At 38.4% G+C, this 26,733-nt stretch overlaps 1 pseudogene; it reads right to left on the bottom strand.

Moving 5' to 3' along the window:
- LOC127673723 (protein BEX4-like) overlaps positions 1-22,030 on the bottom strand; it is a 32,826-nt pseudogene extending 10,796 nt beyond the window's left edge.
- Positions 22,031-26,733: the final 4,703 nt, after the last annotated feature.

Below are 26,733 nucleotides of genomic sequence, written 5' to 3'. Positions count from 1 at the left end.
ATGATCGCTTTTGTAGCCGGAAACACCAACTGCAAAAGGACTGAGGGAAAGTGATAATCCCTTCGCCTCTGCAGCATAAATGTCTCAGCTCTCCTATATCATTTGTTTTAAACCATTACAAGTTGTTAACCAATCAAATCACAGACAGTAATATGCACATAACTCTTAGTTGGTAGGTAGACTGTTCTTGTTTTATGATGATTTCCTTTCACTGAGTTTATCTAGACAAGGAACTTTTCACATAATTATAAAGAAATTCTTGCTCTGAATTTCCTTTCAGTTTAAAGAGACATCCACTTTTCAAAAATATAGGTGGATATTATCTTTTAGCTTGTTTAGTTCCATTTGTTTTGAGGCAGAGTCCCAATGTGTATTATAGACTAGCTTCGAACTTGTAGTAACCCTCCTGTTTTCAGACTCCTGAAGACTAGAACTACAGACGTGTGTACCACTTCTGGAAATCAAGCATATGCAATCATAATTGATTCTTTCAATTATTAGACAAGTAGCTATATTTTAAATGTCAGATTTCCCTGTGAAATTACATTAAAATGGAGTCAGTCATTTTAGTGGCAAAAATGGTTCAAAAATCTGCTATACACAGAATTTTAAAGTTTCTTTTTTTTTAGTTAAAAAGATTGAATTTAAATTAGTAGCCTTAGTCATTTAATCATCCCCAGAGGGTTAACACCATTCTTATAAAAATGATCCTTCTTCAAAGCTTCCAAATCTAGATTCTTGGTGTTGGTGATGGCCAATATATTCTTAATAGTCTGTAATGACATGAGTTATCATCAAAATGTTGTAAGAGGATAGTTACATTTCAAATGATTTCCCCTTTTCTAGCCCCCCCACTCACCGAAAGTCCCGCAAGCCCCCTTCTCTTCCCCTGTCCTCCCACCCACCCCTTCCCACTTCCCCGTTCTGGTTTTGCTGAATACGGTTTCACTGAGTCTTTCCAGAACCAGGGGCCACTCCTCCTTTCTTCTTGTACCTCATTTGATGTGTGGATTATGTTTTGGGTATTCCAGTTTTCTAAGTTAATATCCACTTATTAGTGAGTGCATACCATGATTCACTTTTGAGTCTGGGTTACCTCACTTAGTATGATATTCTCTAGCTCCATCCATTTGCCTAAGAATTTCATGAATTCATTGTTTCTAATGGCTGAATAGTACTCCATTGTGTAGATATACCACATTTTTTGCATCCACTCTTCTGTTGAGGGATACCTGGGTTCTTTCCAGCATCTGGCAATTATAAATAGGGCTGCTATGAACATAGTAGAACATGTATCCTTATTACATGGTGGGGAGTCTTCTGGGTATATGCCCAGGAGTGGTATAGCAGGATCTTCTGGAAGTGAGGTGCCCAGTTTTCGGAGGAACCGCCAGACTGCTTTCCAGAGTGGTTGTAACAATTTGCAACCCCACCAGCAGTGGAGGAGTGTTCCTCTTTCTCCACACCCTCTCCAACACCTGCTGTCTCCTGAATTTTTAATCTTAGCCATTCTGACTGGTGTAAGATGAAATCTTAGGGTTGTTTTGATTTGCATTTCCCTAATGACTAATGAAGTTGAGCATTTTTTAAGATGCTTCTCCGCCATCCGAAGTTCTTCAGGTGAGAATTCTTTGTTTAACTCTGTACCCCATTTTTTAATAGGGTTGTTTGGTTTTCTGGAGTCTAACTTCTTGAGTTATTTATATATATTGGATATTAGCCCTCTATCTGATGTAGGATTGGTGAAGATCTTTTCCCAATTTGTTGGTTGCCGATTTGTCCTCTTGATGGTGTCCTTTGCCTTTCAGAAACTTTGTAATTTTATGAGGTCCCATTTGTCAATTCTTGCTCTTAGAGCATACACTATTGGTGTTCTGTTCAGAAACTTTCTCCCTGTACCGATGTCCTCTGTTCAGAAACTTTCTCCCTGTACCGATGTCCTCAAGGGTCTTCCCCAGTTTCTTTTCTATTAGCTTCAGAGTGTCTGGCTTTATGTGGAGGTCCTTGATCCATTTGGATTTGAGCTTAGTACAAGGAGACAAGGATGGATCAATTCGCATTCTTCTGCATGCTGACCTCCAGTTGAACCAGCACCATTTGTTGAAAAGGCTATCTTTTTTCCATTGGATGTTTTCAGCCTCTTTGTCGAGGATCAAGTGGCCATAGGTGTGTGGGTTCATTTCTGGATCTTCAATCCTGTTCCATTGATCTGCCTGCCTGTCACTGTACCAATACCATGCAGTTTTTAACACTATTGCTCTGTAGTATTGCTTGAGGTCAGGGATACTGATTCCCCCAGATTTTCTTTTGTTGCTGAGAATAGTTTAAGCTATCCTGGGTTTTTTGTTGTTCCAGATGAATTTGATAATTGCTATTTCTAACTCTGTGAAGAATTGAGTTGGGATTTTGATGGGTATTGCATTAAATCTGTATAGTGCTTTGGACAAAATGGCCATTTTAACTATATTGATTCTACCGATCCATGAGCATGGGAGGTTTTCCCATTTTTTGAGGTCTTCTTCCATTTCCTTCTTCAGAGTCTTGAAGTTCTTGTCATACAGATCTTTCACATGTTTGGTAAGAGTCACCCCAAGATACTTTATACTGTTTGTGGCTATTGTGAAGGGGGTCATTTCCCTAATTTCTTTCTCAGCCTGCTTATCCTTTGAGTATAGGAAGGCCACTGATTTGCTTGAGTTGATTTTATAACCTGTCACTTTGCTGAAGTTGTTTATCAGCTATAGGAGCTCTCTAGTGGAGTTCTTTGGGTCACTTAGGTAGACGATCATGTCGTCTGCAAATAATGATAGTTTGACTTCTTCCTTTCCAATTTGTATTCCTTTGATCTCCTTATGTTGTCGAATTGCCTGAGCTAGTACCTCAAGTACAATATTGAAAAGATAAGGAGAAAGGGGGCAGCCTTGTCTGGTCCCTGATTTCAGTGGGATTGCTTCAATTTTCTCTCCATTTAGTTTGATGCTGGCTACCGGTTTGCTGTATATTGCTTTTACTATGTTTAGGTATGGGCCTTGAATTCCTGTTCTCTCCAAGACTTTAAGCATGAAGGGATGCTGAATTTTGTCAAATGCTTTTTCAGCATCCAATGAAATGACCATGTGGTTTTGTTCTTTGAGTTTGTTTATGTAGTGGATTGTATTGATGGATTTCCGTATATTGAACCAACCCTGCATTCCCGGGATAAAGCCTACTTGATCATGGTGGATGATCGTTTTGATGTGTTCTTGGATTCGATTGGCAAGAATTTTATTGAGTATTTTTGCATCTATGTTCATAAGGGAAATTGGTCTGAAGTTCTCTTTCTTTGTTGGATCTTTGTGTGGCTTTGGTATCAGCGTAATTGTGGCTTCGTAGAAGGAATTGGGTAGTGTTCCTTCTGTTTCTATTTTGTGGAATAGTTTGAAGAGTATTGGTGTTAACTCTTCTTTGAAGGTCTGGTAGAATTCTGCACTGAAGCCATCTGGTCCTGTGCTTTTTTTGGTTGGAAGACTTTCTATGACTCCTTCTATTTCGTTAGGCATTATAGGACTGTTTAGATGGTCTAGTTGGTCCTGATTTAATTTTGGTATTTGGTATCTGTCAAGGAAATTGTCCATTTCTTCCAGATTCTCCAGTTGTGTTGAGTACAGGCTCTTGTAGTAGGATCTGATGATTTTTTTGGATTTCCTCAGTTTCCGTTGTTATATCTCCCTTTTCATTTCTAAGTTTGTTAATTTGGATACTTTCTCTGTGCTCTTTGGTCAGTCTGGCTAAGGGTTTATCTATCTTGTTGATTTTCTCAAAGAACCAGCTCCTGGTATTGTTGATTTTTTGTATGGTTCTCTTTGTTTCTACTTGATTGATTTCGGCCCTGAGTTTGATGATTTCCTGCCTTCTACTCCTCCTGGGTGAAATAGCTTCTTTTTGTTCTAGGGCTTTCAGGTGTGTCATTAAGCTGGTAATGTATGCTCTCTCCATTTTCTTTTTGGAGGCACTCAGGGCTATGAGTTTTCCTCTTAGCACTGCTTTCATTGTGTCCCATAGATTTGGGTATGTTGTGTTTTCATTTTCATTGTGTTCTAAAAAGTCTTTAATTTCTTTCTTTATTTCTTCCTTGACCAAGGTATCATTGAGTAGAGTATTGTTCAGTTTCCACGTGTATGTGGGCTTTCTGTTGTTTCTGTTGCTATTGAAGACCACTTTTACTCCATAGTGATCAGATAGGAGGCATAGGATTAGTTCGATCTTCTTATATTTGTTGAGGTCTGTCTTGTGACCAATTATATGGTCGATTTTGGAGAAGGTACCATGAGGTGCTGAGAAAAAGGTATATTCTTTTGTTTTAGGATAGAATGTTCTATATATATCTGTTAAATCTAATTGGTCCAAAGCTTCAATTAGTTTCATTGTGTCCCTGTTTAGTTTCTGTTTTCCTGATCGGTCCATTGAGGAAAGTGCAGTGTTGAAGTCACCCACAATTATTGTGTTAGGTGCAATGTGTGCTTTTAGTTTTAATAAAGTTTCTTTTACGAAAGAGGGTGCCCTTGCATTTGGGGCATAGATGTTCAGGATTGACAGTTCTTCTTTTTGTATTTTTCCTTTGACCAGCAAGAAGTGTCCCTCAGGGTCTCTTTTGATGACTTTGGGTTGAAAGTCAATTTTATCTGATATTAAAATGGCTACTCCAGCTTGTTTCCTGAGACCATTTGCTTGTAAAGTTGTCTTCCAGCCTTTTACTCTAAGGTAGTGTTTGTCTTTGACCCTGAGGTGTGTTTCCTGCAAGCAGCAAAATGTAGGGTCCTGTTTACGTATCCATTCAGTTAGTCTGTGTCTTTTTATTGGGGCATTAAGTCCATTGATGTTAAGAGATATTAAGGAATAGTGATTGTTACTTCCTATCATTTTTGACGTTATTTTTTAAATTTGAATGCTTAACTTCTTTTGTGTTTGATGAAAGGTTACTATCTTGCTTTTTCCAGGGTGAAGTTTCCCTCCTTGTATTGGTGTTGTCCTCCTATTATCCTTTTTAGGGCCGGGTTTGTGGATAGATATTGGGTAAACTTGGTTTTGTCATGAAATATCTTAGTTTCTCCATCTATGGTGATTGAGAGTTTTGCTGGATATAGTAGTTTTGGTTGGCATTTGTGTTCTCTTAGAGTCTGCATGAGATCTGCCCAGGACCTTCTAGCCTTCATAGTCTCAGGTGAAAAGTCTGCTGTGATTCTGATAGGTCTTCCTTTATATGTTACTTGGCCTTTTTCTCTTACTGCCATTAGTATTCTTTCTTTGTTTAGAACATTTGGTGTTTTGATTATTATGTGACGGGAAGTATTTCTGTTCTGGTCCAGTCTGTTTGGAGTTCTGTAGGCTTCTTGTATATTCATGGGCATCTCTCTCTTTAGGTTAGGGAAGTTTTCTTCCATAATTTTATTGAAGATGTTTGCTGGCCCTTTAAGTTGTAAATCTTCACTCTCATCTATGCCTATAATCCTTAGGTTTGGTCTTCTCATTGTGTCCTGGATTTCCTGGATATTTTGGGTTACAAGCTTTTTGCATTTTGCATTTTCTTTAACTGTTGAGTCCATGGTTTCTATGGAATCTTCAGCATCTGAGATTCTTTCTTCTATCTCTTGTATTCTGTTGTTGATATTTGCATCTCTGTCCCCTGATTTCTTCCCAAGGCTTTCTATCTCCAAAGTTGTCTCCCTTTGAGTTTTCTTAGTTGTTTCTACTTCTGATTTTAGATCCTGGATGGTTTTGCTTAGCTCCTTCACTTGCATGTTTGTGTTTTCCTGTAATTCTTTAAGAGATTTTTGTGTTTCCTCTTTCATGACCTCAGCCTGTTGACCAAAGTTCTCCTGTGTTTCTTTAAGTGTTTTTTGCATTTCCTCCTTGTTGGCTTTTGTATTCTCCTGGATTTCTTTCAATGATTTTTGTGTTTCCCTTGCAAGGTCTTCTAACTTTTGATCCATTTTCTCCTGAATTTCTTTAAGTATGTCCTTCATGTGTTCCTGTACCAGCATCATGACCAGTGATTTTAAATCCAAATCTTGTTTTACTGGTGTGATGGGGTATCCAGGACATGTTGGTAGAGGAGAATTTGGTTTAGATGTTGCCATATTGCCTTGATTTCTGTTAGTGACGTTCCTGCGTTTGCCTTTTGCCATCTAGTTCTCACTGGTGTTAGTTTGTCTTGTCAGTGCTGGACTCACCAGTGCAAGCTGCCCCTTCCCAGTTGGCCTCTGGTGCACAGCTTACCTCCTGCACTGCTTGTAGACAGGGTGCTGCTGCCCAGGCTGTTCTGATCCCAAAGCAGGCACCCGAAGGCTCCCGCTGGGGCCCGCTGGATTCACTGGAGCACACTGACTTCTCCCAGCTGGCCGCCCAGAAGCCCAGCTAGCCACTTGCAGGACTTGGAGATGTGATGCTGCCGCCCAAACTGATCTGGATCCGGAAGCGGAGAGAGTAGAGCTGAGGGCTTCCGCCTGAGTCCTTGCCCCAGATTGTGTCTGTGGACCAGATGGAGCCTGTGTGCACCCCCAGGGAGTGCCGACGGTGTATGCTGCTGTGACCTCCCCTGTGTTCCGCTCACTCTGCTGAGCAGCCGATCCGCCAACCGGGCTGTTGCACACAAGGTTAGCCTGGCCGCCCAGTCCCTGAGTCCAGGCAAAAGCCTGGGAGGCCAAGGTCCAAGCAAAGTTCCCCTAGGGCTATGACTGTTAATTGGGTCCGCCAGGTGACTAGGATGGCGGGTGTGCCCGCCCGTGCTCCCTGAAAGCGCCGGGAGAGTCTGCTTTGCTAACAATCACCTGGGCGGGTTGACTCACAGATGGCCCACCAAGCCGCCCAGTTCTTGGGGTCAGTCCTGTGCCTTTTGAGGCCTGGACCCCCGCTTTGTTAGCCTCAGGCTATGCCTGTTACAGGTCTGCCCACCAGAGCTCTCTGTCGTCCTGCAGGCAAAATGGCGGCGGCGCGCAAGCAGGCCTGGGCAAAAAAACCTCCTGGCTGGGTTGGCACCCCGATGGGCCCCCGACCAGCCCAGGGCCTGGGTGCAGGCCAACGCCCGTCGGGCTCAGACCACCACGGTGTTGGCCTCGGATTATGTTTGTGTACCTCAGTCTGTCCGATCCCTGGAGTACCGAACCAAGATGGATGCAACTCTCCTGACTGGTGGGAGGCCGAGTTCTGAAGTGGCCTCTGTGCAGGAAAGGCGCCGCACAACTGCAGCTGCTTGCCGCCCGGCTGGTCAGCGAAGGTCAGTGGTCGTGGGCGCAGGGCCTAACTGGTCCCTGTGACACCTTGGTTCCACTGCTGATGGCCCTTCAGCTGGAGCAGCCACTGCTGCCGCCACTGCCGCCGCCCGCAATTCCAATATTATAATTATTATAATCCTTACAATGGTTATGAATATCTATGTGGAGTTTTTGCCCAACCTATATCTTGACAATATTGTTTTTTCAATCTAATTGATAATAGGGACTTAAGTTTGTAATTAAAATATCATTTCATTGTAGTTAGTAACTCAACACATTTTAATAATTATTGGAATTGATAGAAAGTAAAGATATTCATAATAATTCATCAAGTAAAACAACCTTGGAATTTTAAATTGAGCTTCGATAACAAATGAGCAACCTGCTTTGTGGCCTTTTTATCCCAAATGTAGAGGAACCTCAAAATTCAACCAATAAATAAAAACATCCATGATCTTAGAATATTATGGTGGTCTATCCTCTTATGATGTATAATTTATCTAGAAAAGTGAATCCATTTCTTTTAGAACATGGTAATATAAACCTTTATTTTCTTTACCAACAAAACAAAGTTTAGAAATAGAATAGTTTCATATCTCTGTTCCTTAATGAATTTTTACACTATAGCAATAGACAGAAGACCTCAGAAGATGAATGTTGTGACAACCCAAAAACGCTGGGTTCATATGGGGTTGGGAGAGCCGTGGAGTCATGGGGAACAGGTCTGGGGCAACAGTGGTGTCCAGATGTGTTCAAACCCCTGAGACTGGCAGGAGTAGGATTGCCTTGCCTCCTGCCATTGGCCTGCATGTCCCAGTGCATATAGAAATGTGTCCCCAACTTTGCTCCATCAGAGGAGGTCTCATAGCCAGTAGCTGGATTACATTTCCTTTCCCCTTATAAGTTCATGTCCAGCAATCACTTGGAATTCCTCTTCAGGGAAATAAAGCATTCCTAGCACCTGAGCCCATGATGTACAGTGACCACCAAAGCCCCTACCCACTCTCCAAAGATTTAAATAGCCACCATTCTCCGCAGTTAAACCCACTTCTGAGAGTCGGTTCACATCAAGCTCACAAGCACCTGAGGTCTCCGTCACCCTCTGGCTGTTTCCACCTCACTTTCCCTCTCAGGCCACTGGTCTCATTGCAAGGGATCATGCCCTTAAGGGAGGGGGGGCAGAGTGGGAACACAGGTTCAGGGATGTTTGCCAAAGGTTCACAACCAGCACATGTGAGTCTGTATCTGCCTAACCCTGAGTCCTTTAACTCTGTATTTTTTTTTTATCCTGATTGGTGGACATATCACTGAGACTTTATACAGGAATCGCTCATGGTCATCTTAAGAAATAAAGTCATGGAGCCAAATGACAGTAGGCTGTGGTACACAAAATGTAATTGATATCAGAAGTGAGCAATCCAAAGCAAAGCAACACAGCTTCAGGATGGCCATTTAACCACACAGAGCAGTGGTCTCAACCTTCCTAACATGGTGACCCTTCAATACAATTCTTCTTGATGTGGTGACCCCCCAACCATAAAAATACATTGTTGCTACTTCATAACTGTAATTTTGCTACTGTTTATCTGGTATGCAGGACATTTGGTATGCAACTCTCAAAAGGATTATGAGCTGCAGGTTGAGAAACACTGGTATGGATATTTATTAAAATGTACAAACTTTGGTACTAAGCCAGTGTTTTATAGCTATGCTGATCTATCTGTGCAATGTGTTTTATTTTTGTCTTTTAACTTTCAAGATTTTTACAATACAATTATTTTTATAAAAGAAAGAATCAGCATACCCAACTAGATGAATAATTAGTCTTAACATTTTCATTGCTACCATTGAAATGATTGTTAGGTCACCGAATCTTCATAATTAGTTTGCTTTGTCTGCAGGCACATGAGTATAACTGATATTAGAAGAATTACAAAATTAGAATGTGTATGCCAAAGAATTAATTTACAAAAGAAAAGTAGATACAGAATATGTGTTTATTGCGTCTCATTTATTTTTGCTTAGAGGAGAGAGGCTACTAATAAGGTTGCATACTCATTTGAAAATATTTTCCATCATTATCTCTGCTGGAGTAAGGATTGCTCTAGGCAATAGAGTTCAAGTTTCTAAGTAGACTCAAACCACTCTGCTCTAAACCAGTCTTTGAGGCTTAGAAGTCATTTATAGCACATTTCTACAAGGAAACTATTGCAATTTATGTTCCAATACAGCAAAACTCAAATACTTCCCAGTATATTTGCTTAATGTTGTAAATCCAAACGTCTAAAAGTTAACACTTTATATGATCCAGAAATCAAAATCTCATAATTTTGCAGAACAAAGGCATCTCTTCGCTTATTTTAAATTTTAAAATGGAGGCAAGGATTCCCTTTTAAAATGCATATATGTGTGTGTGTGTATGTGCATGTGTGTGTGTATGTATGTATGTATGTATATCATCTGCTTTTGCATGCATGCATGTATGTGAGGGTCGATGAGGTCAGAAGATATAGATACTGATGCAGCAGCAACATGACTGGAAGATCTTAATGAGAACTCTAGAAGTCAGCTAACAAGTACCAATACTCCAAGAAAATCTAAACTGCATTGAAAAGCACCAAGAAACAACATTGCATTTTATCTTCAAAAATCTTTACTCCAAGCAGATGCAGCTAAGTCTGGTCAGAAAAAATAATTGCTACATATACTTTCATCTTGATAGGGAAAAGGTAAGAGTCCCATATTTTAAGATTGTTGTTTAATGGAAATGGTTCCCAGCTGCCTGTCTTCTGCTCTATCTAACTGAAGATGCTGAAAGACAGCTGCCAATCTTTGGAACTCTGCAAAACACAAAGGAGGGTGCATCAGAAATCTAAGTTCCCATAGATGGAAAACAGAGGAGGAGGAGACTCTGGTTCCTGTTAAAGGAACCAGTCAGCCTCTGTAATTTACAATTTGTAGCCATATGCTTAAAAAAAAGTTTCAACCCACAAATGGTTGGGGAGCTCCCCAAAATCTCTGCCTAGAGTATGGTGAGTTTTTCCAATGAAGAAGTGAGCATGTTTAGTTCATAAGAGGTAAGTAGCTGTTTCCTCATGTTCCAAAATATGTACATGTAATTAATAGATAAATAAACATAAACAAAGTGAGTAAGTAGGCAAATGAAAGCAAATATGATTGAAAAAATAAAGATGGGGAGAAGATGAAATATAAAGAAATAAAGGCTGATGACAAGTTACTTTATATACATTTCAGAAGAGTTCCTATAGAAGCTTGGTGGGATTGAAGAGATTGCTCAGTGGTTAAGAACAGCAGCTGCCTTTGTAGAGGACCCAGGATTCACTGTATCCAACATCTGTACCCATAACTGTAGGCAGCATCCACATGGAAGTTCACAACTGCCTGTAGCTACAGTTGCAGGGGATCCAATGTCTTCCTCTTGCTTCTCTATATCTTGCAAACTTGTGGTACTCATACATAGATGCAGAAAAAAAAAATACTCCTACACGCAAACTAAAAATAAGTCTTCTAAACATAAGTAATTCCTTGAGCTAAAAGAGAATACAAAGAAGTAGATGAAATCATTAAAAATGTATTAACATTTGAAATGCCAACAATGAAATAAAAGCTATGACAAACAGATACAAAGTCTGAGGCTGAAATGCAGAACCCCGAGTAGACTATCACAAGGAGTGTTGAATAGTTGATGTGACCAAAGGGTAAATGATATCAATGCTCTTGAAGATGGTGCGTATGGAACTGCCAATCAAAAGTACAACAGCAAAAGTGTGAAGTGATGTATGTGAACCCGATGACGTATACAGGGTACCCACTGATGCATATACATACAATGAGAGTATCAGAAGACAACATAGAGGCGTGGGCATTGTTTGAAGATGCTCCAAATCCTCACAGACCTGAGGAAAGTGACATAGACTTTAGAATCCTGATGATGGCCAGGCAGTGGTGGCGCACGCCTGTAATCCCAGCACTTGGGAGGCAGAGGCAGGCAGATTTCTGAGTTCAGGGCCAGCCTGGTCTACAGAGTGAGTTCCAGGACAGCCAGGGCTATACAGAGAAACCCTGTCTCAAAAAAGCAAATAAAATAAAATAAAATAAAATAAAATAAAATAAAATAAAATAAAATAAAATAAAATAAAATAAAATAAAATAAAATAAAATAAAACAAAATAAAATAAAATAAAATAAAATAATAAAAAGAGTCCTGATGACGGTGCAGGTAGGATAACCCCAAGGAAGCTGGCAGATACTCTAGCCCATCAAAACTCAAAGGCACAAAGAATTTTGAAGGCAGGAAGAGGAAAGCCCCTCTGTGCACACAGTAGAGCATCTGTGAGGTTATGAGTCGATTTTTAAGTAGCGCTCTTACAGGGGAAAAGTGAGGTGATTTATTCAAAGTGTTGAAAATAAAAAGCTCGTCCAGGCACAGCTATTTAAAACAGACAAAAGTGACCTTTGAAAATTAGGAGAGCGAGAGAGAGAGAGAGAGAGAGAGAGAGAGAGACTTTCCCTGAGAAGCAACAGCTAGGGAACTGTGTCACTGCTAGATAAGCCACTTAAAACGAAGTCAGTCCTTTGACCAGAAACAAAATGATGTCAAGCAGCAATCTGAATGCATAATAACCATACAGGGCATTCTGAGAAGGGTACACACAGAGATGCACAGTACCAAAGTGCCACTAGAGGACTGGGCATTCGTTAATTATGCCATGAAAGTTGAAGATCCAAAACCAAATAAACTTATAAAACCACAGTTGTGGATATGCAGTATCAACTCACAATTGGTGGATAGAATTGGAAATACAAAGTATGCAAACTAACTGAAAATATCACTTGTAATAGGAAAACTGACAGCTGTAAATTCACCATAGCATACAAACTAGAAACATCTAAAATCAATCCCCCAATTTTATGCCTAGGAATGAAATAAGAACAGACTAACTCCATAGAGAGAAGAAGAAAGCAAGTCAAGAAGAAATTAGATCAATCAAAATGAGCAACATAGAAAATAGGGGAAAAAAAACAAGAGATAAAAACAATCAGGGTTGGTTTTGAAAATATAAAGACATTTAAGAAAGCTTTTAACTAGACTAAAAGGAAACAAGATTACACAAAGGGGGGATGAAAAAAAGACAGATTATAGCAAGTACAATGGGGAATGAGTATTATGAGATAATTACATTTCAAAAATTGGATAAGCTGTGCAATGTGTCTTTATAAGAAGTACCCCCATGTGCACAAACGTGGTTTCATGCAATAAATTTCTCATGGCTATAAATAGAATGGATGCATTATCTTTTACTTAAAAAATTAGTTTTGCAGTCTGCTATGCACTTTATGCATACAAGGTAGAATGGGATGTTTACTGGGGTGATATATTATCAATATAGTGTATTAATATCATAGAGTATCAAATGCCTTAAAATAATGATCTTATTGGCTGAACTGTCTTAATAATTTTACTGAAACTGCAACAAATTTCATGTTAAGTGTTGCATATAATATTATATATCATATACATTATATATATATATATATATATATATATATATATATATATATGAACAAACTTATCCTGAATCTCAGACTCAAACACCAGAATTTCTCATTTCTTATGAGTCCCTGCATCTACAGGGTAGAGAGCTCACAGGGATATAAGCCAGTCTTATCTGGACTTACTGTATATCAGTGAGGACTAACTAGTAGCTAGCTGGTTAGCTAACATGGCAACTGTAATGTGTGGGCTGTCACCTTGGATATCCTAGTCAAAAGGCCTTTTAAGTTTATTTATTCATTTAGTTATTTCATTTTATGTTATTACCATTATATCATCATGTTTACTGGGATAATAGGCTGCTATGTAATCGGGCCTGGCCTCCATTTGGGGATTATCCAGCCTCAACCTCCTGAGTTCTGGGATTAAAGGCAGGTGACACCGTGTGTTGGTAGAGGGTTTCTTTCAAGGCAGTACTGGTTCCATGAATAACACAGGATAAAGGCTATTTTAGGCAAACAATTCATCTCTCTCATTATCTAATTGGCCAAAGTAAGTTATAGAGATAGCCCAAGAGCAGGAGCTAGAAAATCTCATTGCAAAGGAGAGGTATACAAATGTACTGATCAAATAATTATGACTGTTTTCACAATAACTACACCACTGATACAGTGTATTTTCTAGATTCACAGTTAGCTGGCATAAATATGCCGTGGTCTGAGAATTCAGAGCGCTGGCCAATGATAAGCTATGTCATACCGTGCTTGGAATTTGGACCAACATTTCACCATTCAGAAACTGCTTTTCATCTATGAAGACTGGGCACACCAGTCTCTAATTTGGATTTCCCATGTGTTTCTTCACGGTGTCAAGAAAAATGTACATATTTTCTTGAATAAAGGATGAAATGATATTTAACCTAAACAGCAAATAGGTTCGAGAAACAAATTCTTAACAGCAGTGTGTTTTTTTCCAGGTTTCAAATTAAGACTCACAAAATTGCATTTTTCTAAAAGCAAAGGGATGGCGCACATGCCTAGAGCAAAGTTTGGAGAAAATGAAACTTGAGCTCACAGCATACTCTTCTAAGGAAATGTGAAGTGAGCACTGATTGGAACTTGAAAATTACTTTGAACATGGATTTAGACAGAATTATCTGTTCTCAAATTATACATGAAAAGTGTATGGAGGCCCAGTTGTCTACGAAGTGCTTCTGCAAAGGAAATTGATGCTCTCAATTAAGTTTAAAATTGTAAGATTTAGGCTCCTTGTAAAGAAGGAGGGTGATGCAGTGGATGATGGGACTTAGGTCTTCAAAACAGAAAAACTGACTAAAAAACAGGTTTCTGAACCTTGAGGAGTGCGGTACCTGTTTCTATGCATCCGTTTGAGGTGGCAATGGTGCCAAGACCTTTGGTAATAAAGAGTGGTCTAGGTGCTGGAGAGGTGGCTCGGTGGTTAACTCCAGTGTTTGCTGTTCTTCCACAGGACCTGGATTTGGTTCCCAGCACCCACACAGCAGCTCACAAGCTCCTGTAACTTCAATTCCAGGGAATCTGATACCTTCTTCTGGCCTCAGTGAGCAGCAGTCATGCACATAGTTTATAGACATACATGCAGTCAAAACAGTCATACATATAAAATAAATAAGTACATAAAATTCAATGGTCTAGAGCCAAGAGTATGGGTCAGTGGATAAATTACTTCCTTACCAAACCTGAGGACAGAGAGCAGAATGCATGGACCTGTGGTCTCAGAGGTTGCCTACTGCATAAATTAATGTTCATGCTATATTTTATTCCTAGAACTCATATGCATGAACATTGGAGTTGTTTGCCACAAAAGAGCATCCGGCATCAAATTCTTCCATCCTCACAAAGCAGCTTCTATTTGCTAAATATGATCCCACCACATCTCTGATTATCTGGAGTAGATACTTTTTCTATATTTTCCCAGAAATATGTTACATTCTAGGAATAGTTATCCTAGTATTATAGAGAGCTGGATGCTCACATGGCATGAAAAAGCTATATTAAATGGCTCAGTGGAAAAGCAATACATCACTTTCACTTCAAACTAAAGCTCAAGTTTATCAAAATGAATAAACATGGGCCTAAATGTAATGAGTTTTCTTTAGTTAGCATATCATTTTGCATTTTTGTGAGCAGACATATGGTGTTTACCCAGGTTTGGATTGAAGCAAAGTTTAATATATTTTAATAAAACATCTAGTAAGATTAATAGAAAGAGGTTTGCTTCAATAAGAAAAGCAGCTACTTGTGTAAATAAGGTTATAATTTTGCCTCATATAATTAGTGTTATTAATGTTAGAAAAGAGAGCAGAATTAAAGATGTTGAATTTCAAGGCCTCTGCATGTCACGTCATTTAAACAGTCCTCTTTTAGTGGCCTTTCCATTTCCAAGCAGGTCTTATTATATGCTGTGAAATGTAATGGAGATTTTTTTTCAGTATAGAATAGAGTTTATTCAGGGCATAGGGAGGGGAGTTAATGGGGTTGTAGAGGCAGAGAAAGGCAGAGAGAAGGAGAGAGTAGAGAAGTAGAGGCAGCCATGACCACGTGGAGAGAGAGGGGAGAGGAAGAGGAGAGGAAAGAGCCAAAGAGGGCAAGAGAGAAGCTAAGAGTCAGAGAACAAGAGAAAGTTACGAGCAGAGATTTTTTTAAGTTGTCAAATTGCACTAACATACCTTTGCCTCATAATTTTCAAATATTTCTTTTAAATGATTCATTTTCTCGACTCTCCTAGGAGCATGTTATAAATCAGTCAATTTTTCTCGCCACATCTGCTTATTTTCTTTTGTTATTCCCATCAGAAATGTTAATGGTGTGGGTTCCATTGAGTCCCCCAACATTGTCATCATCTCTACCCCACATGTTCCCATATCCATTCCTTTCATCTTTATCTCCTTCCTTGATCTCCCCAACTTTCCAAGCCTATTACCAGATGATCTTCATGAGAATCACTGAAATGTCTCCCTATATAATTTTTTCCTGTCTATTGCTGCCACAGACATTCAGTGGAGAACTGTCAAGCAGTTAGTAAGCTGTCTGTGTGCATGCTATTCTTGGGTGTATGTTTATGAACAAAGCAAATGCTATGTGTTGGCCTGAGTCCCTCAGCACTAGAAACACCAAGCACTGAAGGAAGTGTCAATATTTGACTTCATAATTCGTTTTTTTTTTCTGCCAGAAAAAAAAATGTGAGGGAAAAAAAGCCATAAACTTTTGAAGATGCTCTGCTAAATGCATTTTCTGTGACAGTTTTGTTCCATATCAAAGACACAGTATGAGGCCAATTTCTTAAGCTCCCTCTGCATGGCAAGGTGAGAAGATGGTTGCCAGTTGGAAGCTAAGCAAGGTCAGCTCACAGTGGAGTGTTTTCCCTGAGTTCACTAGTGATTTAAAGGTACGAATGAATAACCCAAGATGATTAGAAAATCATCATTTAAAAATCACATATACAGAGTCAGAGAGCTAGTTCAGTAGTTAGGGTACTTGTTGATCTTGTTGAAAACCCAGGGCCCATCCTCAGCACCACACCATGCTTCCCAACCACCTGTAACTCTAGTTTTAGGGGATCTGATATCTTTTTCTGGCCTCTTTGGACACCAGGTATGCATATGGTACAAATTTGGATGTGAAATTTGCAAAACAATCATACCCATAAAATAAATCTATTATTTTTATATCAGATATATATATGTTATATTTACAAGTTTATTACAATTATCCAAATTGTATTTAAAATTCCATTATCTGCAAATTGTTTCCCATATATACATACCCTAAATGATATATGAAAATCTGTTGACTGTCTTATTTCAGTTTGGTCTAAATGAAATATTTCTCTGTAATTTTAGAATAGGAATCAGAGTTGGGAACAGCATTAGGGGCATCCCATTAGTGAGAGAATTGGGGGTTTCCGCATATATTAGACAAATGAAGTACAACCTATGTGAATAATATCTCAGATATTAGAAAGAAATTGAATACATTTTATGGTAGTTAATCTAGTACACTCATGCTTTGACTTTATTCAGAATAAAACTGCATTTTTTTCAGACCAATCTGAAATGTTTAAAGGGACAGGAACACACATTTATTTATGTGTTTTTAGAGACTAGAAGAATATTCTTGAATAAGTTTTTAAACACTTGCCCCAATCCATATGTGTTTTCCATACAGAGATTTTAGGATCTCCTCACAGCCTCCAATGAATCCTACAACCTCAATAACAGTTCATAGCAAGGTAAGAAATTAGTTTAAGGAGAGTTCTAACCAATCACAAAATTCTTGACTTCTATAACCTCAAACGTTCCTAGGCTTATTAGAAAGAAAAATAAATCAATATCAATATAAAATGCTGAGGCATGTGAAGTGTTTTGAAGTTTAAATTGCATTCAGAAAATAATCAGATTTCATGTCTAAGCAAGATTTTTTTTTTTATCTAAGCAAGTTAGTGTGAGAGGCCTGCTGAGGTCTTGGGAGCTGACCTGACAGAGGACTCTTGACCGTCTTCTTCTTTTGGGACTTCTGGGTATGCAAACACCCACGGACTTCATTAAGAACAATCTTATTTTAGCAATGAAGAGAGTTAACTGCAAGCTAAGTTGACAAAGGTAGGGCTGTGATTATCAAACAGATGTAAAAGCTCCAGTTATATTCCTGTGCACATATGTCCTCTGTTTTACAACTAGTGAGTTCTCAGTAAAATAACCACTTTGTTGTAAGAAAAGGAGTGAGGAAGATGATAATGGTTTGAGTGGAGGAAGGACAGGAACATTCCTTTTATCCTAGCTAACAAACACCTATGGTGTGACTAGAGCATTTGAAAAACACTTGAACAACAGGACATAGATATGGTGGCAGCAGCTTGCTCTGTCCAGCTTCTGCAGCATATGGCCAATCCAGAGTCCCACTGAGAGAGTGCTCTCCTCTGAAAGACAACTGAGACCTCTTAGGTTGAGTAGAACATATTACAAGAGAAAACTGACTCTAGGTAAGTTCTAATAGATTTATCTAGAGCTTATTAAACACATCACATATGCCTTCTCACTCTTAACCTTGTGAAGTACTGTATTGATTATGATTTTCAAAGCTCATAAAAGGATGTTAGATCAAAAAGACTGATGATGATGAGAGATAGATAGACAGATAGATAGATATAGATGGACAGACAGACTGATAAATGAAATGGAAAGACTATTCATGTCTATAACTTGACAGATCAATATTAAATGTCCATACTCCCCAAAGAGATTTTTAGACATAAATCAATTTCCAGAAAAACACCAAGATTATTCTTTAGAAGTATAGGACCAGAGGAAACAGCAGCAACATCACCAAACGAGTTGACCAAAGGAGCCCAATCATAAGCAAAAACAAAATTTCAAGAGTTTTAGGCATCATATTTCCTGATATCAAGATATAATACAGATCCACAATAGCCCCAACAGCATTGTATAAGTATTAAAATAGATACACAGACAAATGCAAAGCAATAGACATCTACAAAAACAACACAACACAAAACAACAACAACAAAAAAACCCACATTATCTACAGCCAATCAATTCTCAACAAAGTATAAAGCTTGCAAGACGTAAAAAGCAGCTTCTATAGTCCTGCTGGAATTGGGAATCCAGAAAACCGAAATTCAATGCTTATTTAACTGTCTGTACAAACAAAGGTCAAATGGATCAAAGGCATAAAATTTCAAAACCACTAGAAAGAAGTAGAAAAAGACTTCAAGACATTGGCACAGACTGTGATTTCCTGGATTGATTCAAACATCACAGAAAGCAAAAGCAAAATTGACAAGTGCCTTCTCATCAAACTAAAAAGCTCATATAGTACAAAGGAAACAGGAAGCAACCTAATGAATGGGAGAAGACACTTCCAACTATTCAACTACCAGAGGTTTACATGGAGAATATTTTAGGAACTGAAATAAGTCTTTTCCCCCTGATAATCTATTTGTTTCATTATTAGATATTTTCTTTATTTACATTTCAAATGTTATCCCCTTTGCTCATTTTCCATACCCCATTCCCCCCTCCCCACCCCCACCTCCTACCCCCCACCCCACCCCCACCCCCCACCCCCGTTCACCAAACCACGCATTTCTGCTTCCCTGTTCTGACATCCCCTACACTGTGGCATCGAGCCTTCACAGGACCAAGGAACCTCACAAAAGTCATCTGCAATAGTGTCTGAGTTTGGTGTATATGTGATGGATCCCCAGGTGGGGCAGTCTCTGGGTGGCCTTTCCATCAGTCTCTGCTCCACACTTTGTCTCTGTATCTCCTCCCATGGGAATTTTGTTCCCCCTTCTAAGAAGGACCATGATATCCACATGTTGGTCTTCCTTCTTCTTGGGCTTTACACGGCCTGGCCTGTGAGTTATATCTTGGATATTCCAAGGTTCTGGGCTAATATCCACTTATCAGTGAGTACGTACCATGTGTGTTCTTTTGTGATTGGATTACCTCATTCAGGATGATATTTTCTAGTTCCATCCATTTGCCTAAGAATTTAATGATAAATCTTAACCATAAGCAAGAGCAAGTAAATGGATGATCTGAATAGGTGCTCCACAAAAGAAGAAATAACAATGGCCTCCAAACATGCAAAAAGTTATCATTTGCATCAATAAATGAAAGACTAAACTACAATGAGATGCACTGCCTCTCCAGTTAGACTGGTTATAAGTGAGGGTGGAGAGTGGGAAAGTACTACTGAAGACTTGGAGAAAAGGGTACTTTTATGCATGGTTGGTAGAGATGTAAATTAGCACAGTCCTCACCTAGAGTAGCTTTCTGGTTCCTTAAGAACTAACAAGAGCTGCATCCTATCACAGATTACCCACTTCTGCACTCATGTGAAAAGGAAACCAAATCAAGCACAATAAAAACATATGTGAGTGCCCACACTTACTGTAGAACTTTTAACAATAGCTGAGTTGTGGGTCCGTACTAGGTAAGTATCCATAAACAAATGGAAAGATAGAATGTGGGATATAGACTCGATGGAGGATAAGGTAGCCTGGAAGAAGTGACACACCCAACAACAAAATGAAAGTGGATGACACTGTGCTCTAGGAAATAAACAGGCACAGCACAGTTAGGATCGTGTGGGTCCTTTACCTTCAATCAGGCAATGTCTTATCAGCAGTGGATAACCTGTGAAGCTTATCTTAAGACCCCTGTGCCCCTCTAACTTTCCCCTTCATCTTTCCTCTGACTATGTGTCTATCCCAGGATGTTCCCATGGCAACCTCGAAACACACAATTAAGTGATTACAAGACAATCTCCAGACTATTATCTGATAAATATTGAGAGATCCTTGAGCTCACTGATATCACTAGGTACTGCTTATCTTATGATAAATAACCCTATTTTGTGGTAGATATTTCATAGTAAAAAGAGGATGTTTTGTTCCAATAATTAAGCAATATGCAAAAAGGGCAAAGTAGAATTTAAGGAGAGAATAGCTGAAACTGACTTAAATCATATTTTTTAAAGGTTTAATTTTATTCATGCTTATGTGCTTGTGTTTGTGTGACCATGGAGTGGGAGTGGCCACAGAGACCAGAAGAGGGTATCAGATTTCCCCTGAAGCTGGAGTTAGCTTTGAGTTGCCTGACATGAATGTTGGGAACCAAACGCAAGTTTTTTGAGAGAGCAATAAGTCCTTTTAACTACAGCCACCAAACCTTGTTTCTAACAACCAGATTTAACTGTTCTTGTAACATCTATGAATTATAGATACATAGCTATCTTTTGACTACTTTCTTGTACCTGTGACTATTTCACCACTTTTTAAAGATACAGTTTTCCCCCAACAATTATGAAAACAAAACACAGACACACTAAGTTGCCTACTTGCCCTTGAAGTTAAACAGTCAGGAAATGAAGCCCTTGATATACCTAATAAGTTACAGATGATCCTACTAATGGAATTGTGTAACCAGCCATCTTTTTCTGACTCCTAATAGAATTTATAATGATAAATTATATTTCTTGTGAAATAATCATTGCCATTACATTTTCTTCTCAAATTTATTTGTGTTTTATTCCAAGAGCAATGGGTACTTCAAAAAATGCTGAGAAGGTAATTCAATGAGTTTAGAAATGAAATAAAAGTTAACCAAGATTTTCTTAAATTTATAGCAATATAAATTTGACTTATTAGTATTGACTTAGTAGTACAGTAGTCTATAAGAAAACTTAAGCCCTGTAATCATAAAATAAATTGAATTTACTAGGCATATGATGCATTTCAGCTAAACACATTAGATGTTCAAAGCTATTTCTTTCAATTAAAGTCCAATACAAATTATATATTGTATTCATTGTTACGACAGGTCAATAAAATATGACACATTTTCTAAGTTAAAATTTGATCAACTGGTTGAACTAAACCTACATGGAAAAAAGTGCATTTGTTTGGTCATGAATGCATTTTATTATTTATTGACTACTTGAATATATATATATATATATACATATATATATATATAAATTTATTTCCTTAGTAAGCATGATGTAATAAAGATATGGATAGTATAAACCTTTGTGTCAATGAGCACACATAAGAAAATAAAATATTAGATTGTAAGACTACTGTCCACTTTTCCAATTTATGTTTCATTAGCTGACTGATAAAATTATGAAACTATAGAAAATGTTTCTTTAGGAAGAATGTCTATATAACAACCGTTTTGTAATACAGATTGTGCTCAGAATAAATCACAAATAACTATTAGAAGAAAAAAATTAAGACTAAATTTTTTTTTTTTGATACATGATTTTTCTATGTAGCCCTGGCTATTTGGAACTCACTCTATAGACCAGGCTGACTTCAAACTCACAGAAAGTCTCCTTTGCCTACCAAGTTCTGGGATTAAAGGGATTTGCCATGACTGCTGGATTCAAATATAAATCCTTAAATGTGACATTAAAAGTCACATTTTATTGCTGGATAATGTTTTCACATTTTTATTGTTTTGCCTTCTAAGTATATAAGTAATTTCATCAAGTCTATGGGGAAGGGTCCTTTTTACATACCAATTGAAAAGACAGGCAGGCTTCACAAAAGAGGCACACAATTCAAATTACCATTTAAAACACTTGATTTAGGTTTCTTAGTTTAAATATTATATGAATTACTCTGCTTATTTGCCGGAATTTTAAGCTATTATTAATTCAGAAAAGAAGTCAAAGCTCCCAGTTACCTTACCCATCTTGTCGTCTTGGGGCAGACAATACTTTTTAACTTGTCTGTGCCATGATACTGTGTGGAAAAATCCTCACCAATGAGAACTTAGTACTTAGTAACAACAGAGCTGTCCCCATTGCTGCTATCTACCTGCTGCCACAAATGTCACTTTACATAATAAAGCCATCCTGAGAATCACTGAGGAAAATGGGAGTAAAATGTTGATCAAGGAGTCAACTTTGCCCCTCCTTTCTGTCATCTCTATGTTTAAGACATTAACGGTTGCCATTACAACGAGCTATACTTGAATACAATAAGCCAAACAAACCTGATCTTTCAACGTGCTGATTTTTGAAGAAATATGTTTTTGTTGAGAGCTCCCACTTTGTTCGCAGCCATCAGTTCAACCGTAAAAACACGAAGTGGAATGCAAATTACAGATCAAGAAAATTCATAAATTGCACATCTTTTTAGTAATGAAAATGAATGTACTCTCATGTGAATAGTATAATTGTCACAAGTAATTTTTTTGTGGTTGGTTCAATTAAATAATTTCTAAATGTGAAGTCAAACAGGCAAAGCTACTTACATGCTTACATGCAATATGTATACACATGCATGCCTTTCTATAATAAAGCTAAAATGTAATTTGATGGTAAACACACGGCCTTCGTGATTCCAAGTGTACTGTGCTGGTCAGGTCAGGTTAGTAAATGGACGAGGGAAGAAATCACGGATTGTCTAGATACACCTCTCTGTCCCTTTTCATGTGATGGGTACTTTTAGGCTTTCTTATTAATAGTTAGGTGAATGATGGTAGTGTTATTATATTATAGCGTTTCTACCCAGAAATTTGTAGATGTCCTTAAAATTATATAAATGTTATGATACTGCAATACATATTGTGAATGGAAGTGTTTTCTTAGACAGAGACAAATAGTTTGGAAAAAATGGAAAGGCCAATTTCTTAGTAATGATTTTTAATGTGCCACCACTAAATGAATTGTCAAATGCATTTACATTAAGAATATTTTCATTTTTCCTAAAAGAAATAAAGAGGGGTATAACCTATAATATGCTAAAAATGACATTCAGATTAATGAGTTTGCTTACTTAGTAAGATCCACTGGGGGGGAAATGTAAGAAGGTGGGTTTCATAAGTTCCCCAGCATTTTAGATGCATGAACCAAAACTACCAAAATGTCTAAATTATGACACTATTGTAAGGGAAAACCAAAAAGGATATTTTAAAGAGAGAATATTGCTAAAATTCAAGGTTGTGAGAGCATGAATTAAATAAGGTAATAGTTTTACTCTCCTCTTGTTCATCATAAAAAATACATTAATCAAGATAACAGTTTAAAATATTGTGCTTGAATGTTTTAACTGCTTATTAAATATTTAAAAATAAAAACTAATTATATGATAAGTGAGCTATCAAAATTTTAAGTAAGAAAAGATTGTGATAAATTTCTGAATTGGACAATTGGGACATTTTCGGGTATCTGCCTTGTCTGATACTAAACAATCTTCTGTTTTGTTTTGTTTTGTTTTGGCTTGATTTGTGGATATATCGCATTGTCAGAATAAAGCAGCAGTTATTTCTATGCTTAGGACAGATGTACTCATGATAGATGACTTGAAAACAAGATAATATGAACACTTGAGCATCAATTAAAGGCAGACGGGAATGAGTCAGAGGCTGAAGAGCTTGCTCTGTAAGCTCAGATCCTCAACACATATAAACTCAGGGTGTAGTTCCCATACTTGGTTTTTATTATATATTTAAAAATATATTATGTCACATTATATATTATTTTATCTTATATTACATTATTACATCATATTATAGATTCCTGTATCCAGGAAGCAAAGACAGAAGATTCCCAGGGCAAGCTAGATAGCTAGATTATCCATATTGGCGAGATCTGGGTTCAACTGAAACAATTTGTCTTAGTGAATAAGGTGGAGAATAATAAGGAAAACACCTTACATCATTTCTGGTCTATACAAAACACACACACACACACACACACACACACACACACACATACACCATACTACCTAACACACATATGTGCACAAGTGCCTACACAGATGTCTAGACATATGTGAGCATACAAACACGCATGCTTGCATACTAAACACAAGAGAGCAACAAAAGAATATATACTAAGACCTTCCTCATATATTCATACCCATAACAAACCTTAATTTTAAAATAGGGTCCACTGAGAAATCAACAATTATAATTAAAACAAAAATTTATAATAATATACTATAATAAAGTTATATGATGATAGTTTCTCTAAAATTATTATGTTGCACTGTCATGCCTTTGCTTAACAGGAGTGCTTTTGAGAATGATTTGGTGTGTTATAACTGTCAGATCCCTACTTTTCTTTATATTGACATTTAAAATAAGGATGCCCAGGACACAAGCATAGGAAACCATGATCGTCTGATAATGGCCTGCGTAATGAGCACCTCTCACTTGAACCCAGAACAGTCCCATGCAGCTAGCCTGACTCCCTCAGTTGTTTTAAAGATTCTGGCTTCTGATTGCTCAGTGCTGGGATCATGACAAGTTGCCTTGATTATACATTTATGTGGGTGCTGGAGACCAAACTATCATCCGTGTGCTTGTGCAACTGGCATATTTGCACACTGAGCCATGCCCTACTTCTCAAAGGAACTGTTAGTTACAAGTTGTACTGGCTGGTTTTGTGGGTCAACTTGACACAGGCTGGAGTTATCACAGAGAAAGGAGCTTCAGTTGGGGAAGTGCCTCCATGAGATCCAGCTGTGGGACATTTTCTCAATTAGTGATCAAGTGGGGAGGGCCCCTTGTGGGTGGTACCACCTTTGGGCTGGTAGTCTTGGGTTCTATAAGAAAGCAAGCTGAGCAAGCCAGGGGAAGCAAGCCAGTAAGAAACATCCCTCCATGGCCTGTGCATCAGCTTCTGCTTCCTGACCTGCTTGAGTTCCAGTCCTGACTTCCTTTAGTGATGAACAGCAATGTGGAAGTGTAAGCTCAATAAACCCTTTCCTCCCCAACTTGCTTCTTGGTCATGATGTTTGTGCAGGAATAGAAACCCTGACTAAGACACAGTCATTCTTCAATACATGAGACAACAACAAAAAAGTCAAATACCAGTAATGAAATCGCTGAATGCAAGGCCCTGTGGATGGCATTGTGTCCACAGCACACTCATGCAACTGGCTGAGCAAGACTCTCTATTCTGACATTTAAAAGAATGCATTTTCATAGGTGAGAACAAAGCTCTTCTGCAAGGGAGACGATGTCACCATGGTTTCTCTGTAGGGCTGTTCAATTTGCCCACTGCCACTATCATCACTTCTCCTTCACAGCTTCCTCTGACACTGTCAGCATTTTGTTCTCCCAGTGGAAGTGTTCTGTGAATAATTTAAGCACATCCATTTGATGGGTAGGAGAATCCATGAAAAGGTTGAAAATGCTAATCAAATCAGTTGCTTGGTTAAAATGTACCCGGAGACGGCAATTATTTTAAAGCCTAGAGGTGGTGAGAAAAAGCGACATGTTCTGTGTGCTTATAAATAAAAGGTACTCTGCAATAGGAGCTCTCCTGAAAGACAGAAAATAAACGATGCAGAAGGTAAATAATTCATCCAAAAGCACCTGGTAGAGAAGGGGGTAAAGTGATGAAGTACCAACATGTTCAAATGCCTTTAGAACCATCAGGAGATAAAGGCTTACATAGAAAGCGTTCAGTTAGAACCAGTTTACGCAGTTAAAGAATGTGCCTGCTGCCTTTGGAAGACTTGACTCAAACTCATGACTGCACCTATTCAAGGTTCAGATCTATAAACCAGTTCTGTGGGAAGTTTTCAGGTTGATGGGAAGGAGCTCTACAAGCCCTGTTAGAAACCTCACGTCAGACCATAATCTTTACTTTAAGAAAGACTGAGTGTGCCTTGGGCACCGAAAGATGCACACAGTAAAGGATGATTTGGAGGATTTGACTGACAGGCACATTTCCATTTTGGCCCAGAAACAAAGCTGGAGCAGTCATTGTGATGAGCTTTTCTAACATAACGAATGACACAAATACAGCTAAAAACCAAGTCTATGTAGAGGCAATGTACCCTTTATGTCTGTAATCCTTGTAAATTATACTATAGAATGAGCTCAAGTGGGAGCCATCAATGTAGGTCATGTTTTCTTTAGAGGTAATTGTGTATCCTTTGTAGTTATAAGAATGAATCGCAATAGATGTCTTTCCCCCTTTATGCATTTTCCCAATGACAACATCTTCCAAGACAACAGTGTAGCAGAGGAAGATGCTGGCATTCGTACCAGGCATGCAACATCACAAGCATCTTCATGTTAGATCCATTTGGACCACACTCAGTACACCCTCACAGTCACTGCCATAAGCTCCGGCAATGCTGCTGTGTGCATTTCTGTAATCTGTATCTGTTCATCATGTTGTCTTAATATTATAGGTGCTAAGAAAGGCTTTCTGAAAGGAGCCTGATATAGCAGTCTCCTGAGAGGCCCTGACAGAGCCTTATAAATACAGAGTCGGATGCTCACAGCCAACCATTGCACTGAGGGTGGGGTCCACAATGGAGGAGTTAGAGAAAGGACTGAAGGAGCTGAAGGGGTTTGCAACCTCATAGGAAGAACAGCAATATTAACCAGTCAGACTGCTGCAGAGCTCCCAGGGATTAAGCCACCAACCA

This window comes from Apodemus sylvaticus, chromosome 23 (assembly GCF_947179515.1).
Source record: "Apodemus sylvaticus chromosome 23, mApoSyl1.1, whole genome shotgun sequence".
NCBI classification, from domain to species: domain Eukaryota; kingdom Metazoa; phylum Chordata; class Mammalia; order Rodentia; family Muridae; genus Apodemus; species Apodemus sylvaticus.
This window is presented reverse-complemented; position numbering and strand designations above follow the sequence as displayed.